Source organism: Cherax quadricarinatus, unplaced genomic scaffold (assembly GCF_038502225.1).
Source record: "Cherax quadricarinatus isolate ZL_2023a unplaced genomic scaffold, ASM3850222v1 Contig261, whole genome shotgun sequence".
Taxonomy (NCBI): domain Eukaryota; kingdom Metazoa; phylum Arthropoda; class Malacostraca; order Decapoda; family Parastacidae; genus Cherax; species Cherax quadricarinatus.
Genome location: NW_027195287.1, coordinates 15,001 through 25,752, shown reverse-complemented (window position 1 = coordinate 25,752; position 10,752 = coordinate 15,001).

Genomic DNA, 10,752 nt, shown 5'->3' with positions numbered 1-10,752 from the left:
TGATAAAGCTCAGGGAGCAAGGGGAGAGAGGATTTAGTAGCGTTCAGTGAGGAGGCGGGGCCAGGAGCTGAGTCTCGACCGCTGCAACCACAATTAGGTAAGTACAATTAGGTGAGTTCAAACACATACACACACACACACACACTGGCCAGCTCAGACATTGAGGACATCAAGTATGAGAGTCCCCTAGGAGCTAGCGACCACGTGGTTCTGTGCTTTGAATACATAGTAGAGCTGCAAGTGGAGAGAATAACAGGAGTTGAATGGGAAAAGCCTGACTATAAAAGAGGGGACTACATAGGGTTGAAGAACCACACACACACACCACACACACACACACCACACACACACACCACACACACACACACCACACACACACACCACACACACACACACCACACACACACACACCACACACACACACCACACACACACACACCACACACACACACCACACACACACACACCACACACACACACACACCACACACACACACACCACACACACACACACCACACACACACACATCACACACACACACACACCACACATACACACCCCACACACACACACACACACACCACACACACACCACACACACACACACACCATGCACACACACCACACACACACACCACACACACACACACCACACACACACACACCACACACACACCACACACACACACACACACACACACACACACACACACACACACACACACACACACACACACACACACACACACACACACACTCACACCCTCCACCACTTGACACAAACACTTGACACAAACACGTTCCCCCCCTCCCCTAACCACCTCTCCCCTCCTCTAACCACCTCACCTTAGCCACCTACCCCTCCCCCAAACCACCTAACCCCTCCCCAAACCGTCTAACCACCCCCCAACTACCTCCCTCCCTCCAATAACCATCCTCCCCCTCCCCCACAACCATCCATCCCCTCTCCTCCTAACCATCTATTCCCCTCCCTCTAACCACCCGTCCCCCCTTCTGTGGAGCAACGGGGGAACCTAGAACCTAGAACCTAGAACCTAGAACCAGGATGAGGGCAAGGGGCTCCAAGGGCGAATCTGGGAGGGAGGAATGGGAGGTAGAGTTCAAAAAAAGGGAGAAAGACTTGGGAAGGAGACTAGATGAGCTGGAAAGGAAGATGGAAGAGAGGTTAGCAGCAGAATGCAGAAGGTGGAAGCAACAGGCCACAGCAGCAGAAATCAAGATAGATTAGAAGAGGAGCTGAGACATCTGAAACAGCACAGAGACAAAGATATTACAGAAGTAACATCGGCAATGGCTACATCAAACACAGACAACAGGTCTGAAGGAAGCATGGAAACTAAACTGTATGCAGAGGTCCTGTCAAACCCACATGGGGCCAAAACAAAGACAGGGCGCACACTAGGACAGAATGAGAGGTTGGAAGACACTGAAGGAACTTAGACATGTGCAAGGACCTTACCAGATACCTGTGGGGGCCAGGAACAGATGAGCAGGAAGGACAAACCAAGAAGCATAGGGGCCATAACTAGGGAAGGGACTGAAGGAAGGAACACTCCACGAGAAGGAGCTAAAACACATCAGAGGATGCAATGGGAGTCACAGTGGGAGGTGGAAAGGGAGAGATCCGTGTTTGTCTATGGGCTAGACGAAGCTAAAGGGGAAACTTATGATGAAAGAAAGCAGGAGGAGAAAAAAGCGATTGAAGATAACATGAAGGTGATAGGCGAGGGGGACATGACCCAGGTGGCAAATTTTCGGAGAACTGGGTGGTTCACAAAGGAAAGGAATCGGCCTCTCAAAGTAATTTTCAAGGCAGAATCAACCCGAACCATGATCCTGCAGGAGAAAGCACGGCTGAGAGCCAAGCAGGAGTTCCGGAGTGTGTACCTCGATCGAGACAGAACACAGGACGAAAGGAAGACAATGAAAGAGAAAGTTCAAAAACGAAAGGAGAAATGGGAGGAAATGAAAAAGGAGAGCAGAATAACCCAGGATCAAATGGAAGGACAAGTGCACCCCCTAGAAACACCTGCAGAAGGGCTCCAGCCACGACACCCCCAAGGCAACTGAACAATCCAAACCAACCATCACACACCGATCCCTCTGTTTCCACCCCCCGCACCACAGTTACAGTATTAGACCAGAAGTTGAAGGTTTGGTACACAAATGCAGATGGATTAACGAATAAACATGAGGAATGGCAAGAAAGAATCAATGAGAAGTCCCCAGACATCATAGCAGTTACAGAAACAAAACTCACGGAGACAATAACAGATGCAATCTTCCCACCAGGATACCAGATCATGAGGAAAGATAGAAGGGGCAGCGGGGGAGGTGGGGTTGCTCTGCTCGTAAAAACCAGATGGAAATTCGAGAAAATGGAAGGCATAGATGAGACGGGAGAAAGAGACTACATAGCAGGTACACTTCAGTCTGGGGAACACAAAGTGGTCATTGCAGTGATGTATAATCCACCACAGAACTGCAGGAGGCCAAGAGAGGAATATGAAGAGAGCAACAGAGCAATGGTGGACACACTTGCTGAGGTGGCAAGAAGAGCTCACTCCAGCAGAGCAAAGTTGCTGGTTATGGGGGATTTCAACCACAGGGAGATTAACTGGGAAAACCTGGAGCCACATGGGGGTCCCGAAACATGGAGAGCCAGGATGTTGGACGTGGTGCTGGAAAACCTCATGCACCAACATGTTAAGGACACTACCAGGGTGAGAGAGGAGGATGAACCAGCAAGACTGGACCTTGTGTTCACCCTGGGCAGCTCAGACATTGAGGACATCAAGTATGAGAGTCCCCTAGGAGCAAGCGACCACGTGGTTCTGTGCTTGGAATACATAGTAGAGCTGCATTTGGAGAGAATAACAGGAGTTGAATGGGAAAAGCCTGACTATAAAAGAGGGGGACTACATAGGGTTGAAGAACTTCCTGCAGGAGGTCCAGTGGGACAGAGAACTGGCAGGAAAGCCAGTAAATGAAATGATGGAATATGTAACAACAAAATGCAAGGAGGCAGTGGAAAGGTTTATTCCCAAGGGCAACAAAAACAATGGGAAGACTAGAACGAGCCCCTGGTTTACCCGACGGTGTAAGGAGGCAAAAACAAAGTGCAATAGAGAATGGAAAAAGTACAAAAGGCAGAGAACACACGAAAATAGGGAGATCAGTCGCAGAGCCAGGAATGAGTACGCACAGGTAAGGAGGGAGGCCCAGCGACAGTATGAAAATGACATAGCATCGAGAATCAAGACTGACCCGAAACTGCTGTATAGCCACATCAGGAGGAAGACAACAGTCAAAGACCAGGTGATCAGATTAAGGACAGAAGGTGGAGAACTCACAAGAAATGATCAGGAGATATGTGAGGAGCTGAACAGGAGATTTAAGGAAGTTTTTACAGTAGAGACAGGAAGGGCTGTGGGAAGACAGCACAGAAGGGAACATCAAGAGGGAATATACCAACAAGTGTTGGATGACATACGAACAACTGAGGAGGAGGTGAAGAAGCTCTTAAGTGACCTTGACACCTCAAAGGTGATGGGACCGGACAACATCTCCCCATGGGTCCTTAGAGAAGGAGCAGAGATGCTGTGCGTGCCTCTAACCACAATCTTCAACACATCCCTTGAAACTGGGCAACTACCTGAGAAATGGAAGACAGCTAATGTAGTCCCCATATTTAAGAAAGGAAATAGAAACGAGGCACTAAACTACAGACCTGTGTCTCTGACATGTATTGTGTGCAAAGTCATGGAGAAGATTATCAGGAGGAGAGTGGTCGAACACCTGGAAAGGAACAAGATTATAAATGAAAACCAGCATGGGTTCATGGAAGGCAAATCTTGTATCACAAACCTCCTGGAGTTTTATGACAAGGTAACAGAAGTAAGACACGAGAGAGAGGGGTGGGTAGATTGCGTTTTCCTAGACTGCAGGAAGGCCTTTGACACAGTTCCCCACAAGAGATTAGTGCAGAAGCTGGAGGATCAGGCGCATGTAAAAGAGAGAGCACTGCAATGGATAAGGGAATACCTGACAGGGAGGCAGCAACGAGTCATGGTACGTGAAGAGGTATCACAGTGGGCGCCTGTTACGAGTGGGGTCCCACAGGGGGTCAGTTCTAGGACCAGTGCTATTTTTGATACATGTGAACGACATGATGGAAGGAATAGACTCTGAAGTGTCCCTGTTCGCAGATGATGTGAAGTTGATGAGAAGAATTAAATCGGACGAGGATGAGGCAAGACTGCAAAGAGACCTGGACAGGCTGGACATGTGGTCCAGTAACTGGCTTCTCGAATTCAATCCAGCCAAATGCAAAGTCATGAAGATTGGGGAGGGGCAAAGAAGACCGCAGACAGAGTATAGGCTAGGTGGACAAAGACTACAGACCTCACTCAGGGAGAAAGATCTTGGGGTGACCATAACACCGAGCACATCACCGGAGGCACACATCAACCAAATAACCGCTGCAGTATACGGGCGCCTGGCAAACCTGAGAATAGCGTTCCGATACCTTAATAAGGAATCGTTCAAGACACTGTACACTGTGTATGTTAGGCCCATACTGGAGTATGCAGCACCAGTCTGGAACCCACACCTGGTCAAGCACGTCAAGAACTTAGAGAACATAAGAACATAAGAACATAAGAAAGGTGGAACACTGCAGGAGGCCTGTTGGCCCATACTAGGCAGGTCCTTTACAATTCATCCCACTAACAAAACATTTGCCCAACCCAATTTTCAATGCCACCCAAGAAATAAGCTCTGATGTGAAAGTCCCACTCAAATCCAACCCCTCCCACTCATGTACTTATCCAACCTAAATTTGAAACTACCCAAAGTCCCAGCCTCAATAACCCAACTAGGTAGACTGTTCCACTCATCTACTACCCTATTTCCAAAGCAATACTTTCCTATGTCCTTTCTGAATCTAAACTTATCTAATTTAAATCCATTACTGCGGGTTCTCTCTTGGAGACACATCCTCAAGACCTTATTAATATCCCCTTTATTAATACCTATCTTCCACTTATACACTTCGATCAGGTCTCCCCTCATTCTTCGTCTAACAAGTGAATGTAACTTAAGAGTCTTCAATCTTTCTTCATAAGGAAGATTTCTAATGCTATGTATTAATTTAGTCATCCTACGCTGAATGTTTTCTAACGAATTTATGTCCATTCTGTAATATGGAGATCAGAACTGAGCTGCATAATCTAGGTGAGGCCTTACTAATGATGTATAAAGCTGCAGTATGACCTCTGGACTTCTGTTGCTTACACTTCTTGATATAAATCCCAGTAATCTATTTGCCTTATTACGTACGCTTAGGCATTGCTGTCTTGGTTTAAGGTTGCTGCTCACCATAACCCCCAAGTCCATTTCGCAATCTATATGGCTAAGTTCTACATCATTTAACTTATAAGTACTAGGGTTATGGGCACTCCCAAGCTTCAGAACCTTCCATTTATCTACATTGAACTGCATCTGCCACTTTTCTGACCAAGAATAGAGTTTGTTTAAATCCTCCTGAAGTTTCATAACATCTACGTTTGAATCAATTATCCTACCTATCTTTGTGTCATCGGCGAATTTGCTCATATCACTAGTAATTCCCTCATCAAGATCATTGATATATATTATAAACAACAACGGGCCCAAGACTGATCCCTGTGGAACGCCACTTGTTACAGATCCCCACTTTGATTTAACCCCATTTATGGACACTCTCTGCATCCTGTCAGTGAGCCATGACTCGATCCACGAGAGCACTTTTCCCCCAATGCCATGAGCTGCTACTTTCTTTAACAGTCTATGGTGCGGAACTCTATCAAAAGCCTTACTAAAATCTAAGTAAATAATATCAAATATTGGACTGATGAAGCCACTGTGTGGCGAAACGTTTCCTGAATAAAGATTCCCATATGCTGCATAAGTGTCTCAATCTTCAACATGTCGGTTTTTCAAACCATTCATCACAACTGTCAGACACTGCAGCATCATGGGATCTTGTTACAAAGAATTCTTCAACACTTGTTCAACCTTTGGACGAAGACCTACTTCGACTAGTGGATGGTACCACTATGACCCCGCCTCCACCTGCTTTACGTCACCTCACTACAGTATATAAGCCACGTCTACGGCCCTATGCTGTACATTCTACAAGATTGATGGACTGAACACATCGACTCCAGGTTGAGGGACTGATTACCTCATTCTCCTCCTCTCCTTACGCCTTCCTCTTTGTATTGGACTGATGAAGCCACTGTGTGGCGAAACGTTTCCTGAATAAAGATTCCCATATGCTGCATAAGTGTCTCAATCTTCAACATGTCGGTTTTTCAAACCATTCATCACAACTGTCAGACACTGCAGCATCATGGGATCTTGTTACAAAGAATTCTTCAACACTTGTTCAACCTTTGGACGAAGACCTACTTCGACTAGTGGATGGTACCACTATGACCCCGCCTCCACCTGCTTTACGTCACCTCACTACAGTATATAAGCCACGTCTACGGCCCTATGCTGTACATTCTACAAGATTGATGGACTGAACACATCGACTCCAGGTTGAGGGACTGATTACCTCATTCTCCTCCTCTCCTTACGCCTTCCTCTTTGTATTGGACTGATGAAGCCACTGTGTGGCGAAACGTTTCCTGAATAAAGATTCCCATATGCTGCATAAGTGTCTCAATCTCATGTCGGTTTTTCAAACCATTCATCACAACTGTCAGACACTGCAGCATCATGGGATCTTGTTACAAAGAATTCTTCAACACTTGTTCAACCTTTGGACGAAGACCTACTTCGACTAGTGGATGGTACCACTATGACCCCGCCTCCACCTGCTTTACGTCACCTCACTACAGTATATAAGCCACGTCTACGGCCCTATGCTGTACATTCTACAAGATTGATGGACTGAACACATCGACTCCAGGTTGAGGGACTGATTACCTCATTCTCCTCCTCTCCTTACGCCTTCCTCTTTGTATTGGACTGATGAAGCCACTGTGTGGCGAAACGTTTCCTGAATAAAGATTCCCATATGCTGCATAAGTGTCTCAATCTTCAACATGTCGGTTTTTCAAACCATTCATCACAACTGTCAGACACTGCAGCATCATGGGATCTTGTTACAAAGAATTCTTCAACACTTGTTCAACCTTTGGACGAAGACCTACTTCGACTAGTGGATGGTACCACTATGACCCCGCCTCCACCTGCTTTACGTCACCTCACTACAGTATATAAGCCACGTCTACGGCCCTATGCTGTACATTCTACAAGATTGATGGACTGAACACATCGACTCCAGGTTGAGGGACTGATTACCTCATTCTCCTCCTCTCCTTACGCCTTCCTCTTTGTATTGGACTGATGAAGCCACTGTGTGGCGAAACGTTTCCTGAATAAAGATTCCCATATGCTGCATAAGTGTCTCAATCTTCAACATGTCGGTTTTTCAAACCATTCATCACAACTGTCAGACACTGCAGCATCATGGGATCTTGTTACAAAGAATTCTTCAACACTTGTTCAACCTTTGGACGAAGACCTACTTCGACTAGTGGATGGTACCACTATGACCCCGCCTCCACCTGCTTTACGTCACCTCACTACAGTATATAAGCCACGTCTACGGCCCTATGCTGTACATTCTACAAGATTGATGGACTGAACACATCGACTCCAGGTTGAGGGACTGATTACCTCATTCTCCTCCTCTCCTTACGCCTTCCTCTTTGTATTGGACTGATGAAGCCACTGTGTGGCGAAACGTTTCCTGAATAAAGATTCCCATATGCTGCATAAGTGTCTCAATCTTCAACATGTCGGTTTTTCAAACCATTCATCACAACTGTCAGACACTGCAGCATCATGGGATCTTGTTACAAAGAATTCTTCAACACTTGTTCAACCTTTGGACGAAGACCTACTTCGACTAGTGGATGGTACCACTATGACCCCGCCTCCACCTGCTTTACGTCACCTCACTACAGTATATAAGCCACGTCTACGGCCCTATGCTGTACATTCTACAAGATTGATGGACTGAACACATCGACTCCAGGTTGAGGGACTGATTACCTCATTCTCCTCCTCTCCTTACGCCTTCCTCTTTGTATTGGACTGATGAAGCCACTGTGTGGCGAAACGTTTCCTGAATAAAGATTCCCATATGCTGCATAAGTGTCTCAATCTTCAGGAATTACTAGTGATATGAGCAAATACGCCGATGACACAAAGATAGGTAGGATAATTGATTCAAACGTAGATGTTATGAAACTTCAGGAGGATTTAAACAAACTCTATTCTTGGTCAGAAAAGTGGCAGATGCAGTTCAGTGTAGATAAATGGAAGGTTCTGAAGCTTGGGAGTGCCCATAACCCTAGTACTTATAAGTTAAATGATGTAGAACTTAGTCATATAGATTGCGAAATGGACTTGGGGGTTATGGTGAGCAGCAACCTTAAACCAAGACAGCAATGCCTAAGCGTACGTAATAAGGCAAATAGATTACTGGGATTTATATCAAGAAGTGTAAGCAACAGAAGTCCAGAGGTCATACTGCAGCTTTATACATCATTAGTAAGGCCTCACCTAGATTATGCAGCTCAGTTCTGATCTCCATATTACAGAATGGACATAAATTCGTTAGAAAACATTCAGCGTAGGATGACTAAATTAATACATAGCATTAGAAATCTTCCTTATGAAGAAAGATTGAAGACTCTTAAGTTACATTCACTTGTTAGACGAAGAATGAGGGGAGACCTGATCGAAGTGTATAAGTGGAAGATAGGTATTAATAAAGGGGATATTAATAAGGTCTTGAGGATGTGTCTCCAAGAGAGAACCCGCAGTAATGGATTTAAATTAGATAAGTTTAGATTCAGAAAGGACATAGGAAAGTATTGCTTTGGAAATAGGGTAGTAGATGAGTGGAACAGTCTACCTAGTTGGGTTATTGAGGCTGGGACTTTGGGTAGTTTCAAATTTAGGTTGGATAAGTACATGAGTGGGAGGGGTTGGATTTGAGTGGGACTTTCACATCAGAGCTTATTTCTTGGGTGGCATTGAAAATTGGGTTGGGCAAATGTTTTGTTAGTGGGATGAATTGTAAAGGACCTGCCTAGTATGGGCCAACAGGCCTCCTGCAGTGTTCCACCTTTCTTATGTTCTTATGTTCTTATGTTCTCTAAGTTCTTGACGTGCTTGACCAGGTGTGGGTTCCAGACTGGTGCTGCATACTCCAGTATGGGCCTAACATACACAGTGTACAGTGTCTTGAACGATTCCTTATTAAGGTATCGGAACGCTATTCTCAGGTTTGCCAGGCGCCCGTATACTGCAGCGGTTATTTGGTTGATGTGTGCCTCCGGTGATGTGCTCGGTGTTATGGTCACCCCAAGATCTTTCTCCCTGAGTGAGGTCTGTAGTCTTTGTCCACCTAGCCTATACTCTGTCTGCGGTCTTCTTTGCCCCTCCCCAATCTTCATGACTTTGCATTTGGCTGGATTGAATTCGAGAAGCCAGTTACTGGACCACATGTCCAGCCTGTCCAGGTCTCTTTGCAGTCTTGCCTCATCCTCGTCCGATTTAATTCTTCTCATCAACTTCACATCATCTGCGAACAGGGACACTTCAGAGTCTATTCCTTCCATCATGTCGTTCACATGTATCAAAAATAGCACTGGTCCTAGAACTGACCCCCTGTGGGACCCCACTCGTAACAGGCGCCCACTGTGATACCTCTTCACGTACCATGACTCGTTGCTGCCTCCCTGTCAGGTATTCCCTTATCCATTGCAGTGCTCTCTCTTTTACATGCGCCTGATCCTCCAGCTTCTGCACTAATCTCTTGTGGGGAACTGTGTCAAAGGCCTTCCTGCAGTCTAGGAAAACGCAATCTACCCACCCCTCTCTCTCGTGTCTTACTTCTGTTACCTTGTCATAAAACTCCAGGAGGTTTGTGATACAAGATTTGCCTTCCATGAACCCATGCTGGTTTTCATTTATAATCTTGTTCCTTTCCAGGTGTTCGACCACTCTCCTCCTGATAATCTTCTCCATGACTTTGCACACAATACATGTCAGAGACACAGGTCTGTAGTTTAGTGCCTCGTTTCTATTTCCTTTCTTAAATATGGGGACTACATTAGCTGTCTTCCATTTCTCAGGTAGTTGCCCAGTTTCAAGGGATGTGTTGAAGATTGTGGTTAGAGGCACGCACAGCATCTCTGCTCCTTCTCTAAGGACCCATGGGGAGATGTTGTCCGGTCCCATCACCTTTGAGGTGTCAAGGTCACTTAAGAGCTTCTTCACCTCCTCCTCAGTTGTTCGTATGTCATCCAACACTTGTTGGTATATTCCCTCTTGATGTTCCCTTCTGTGCTGTCTTCCCACAGCCCTTCCTGTCTCTACTGTAAAAACTTCCTTAAATCTCCTGTTCAGCTCCTCACATATCTCCTGATCATTTCTTGTGAGTTCTCCACCTTCTGTCCTTAATCTGATCACCTGGTCTTTGACTGTTGTCTTCCTCCTGATGTGGCTATACAGCAGTTTCGGGTCAGTCTTGATTCTCGATGCTATGTCATTTTCATACTGTCGCTGGGCCTCCCTCCTTACCTGTGCGTACTCATTCCTGGCTCTGCGACTGATCTCCCTATTTTCGTGTGTTCTCTGCCTTTTGTACTTTTTCCATT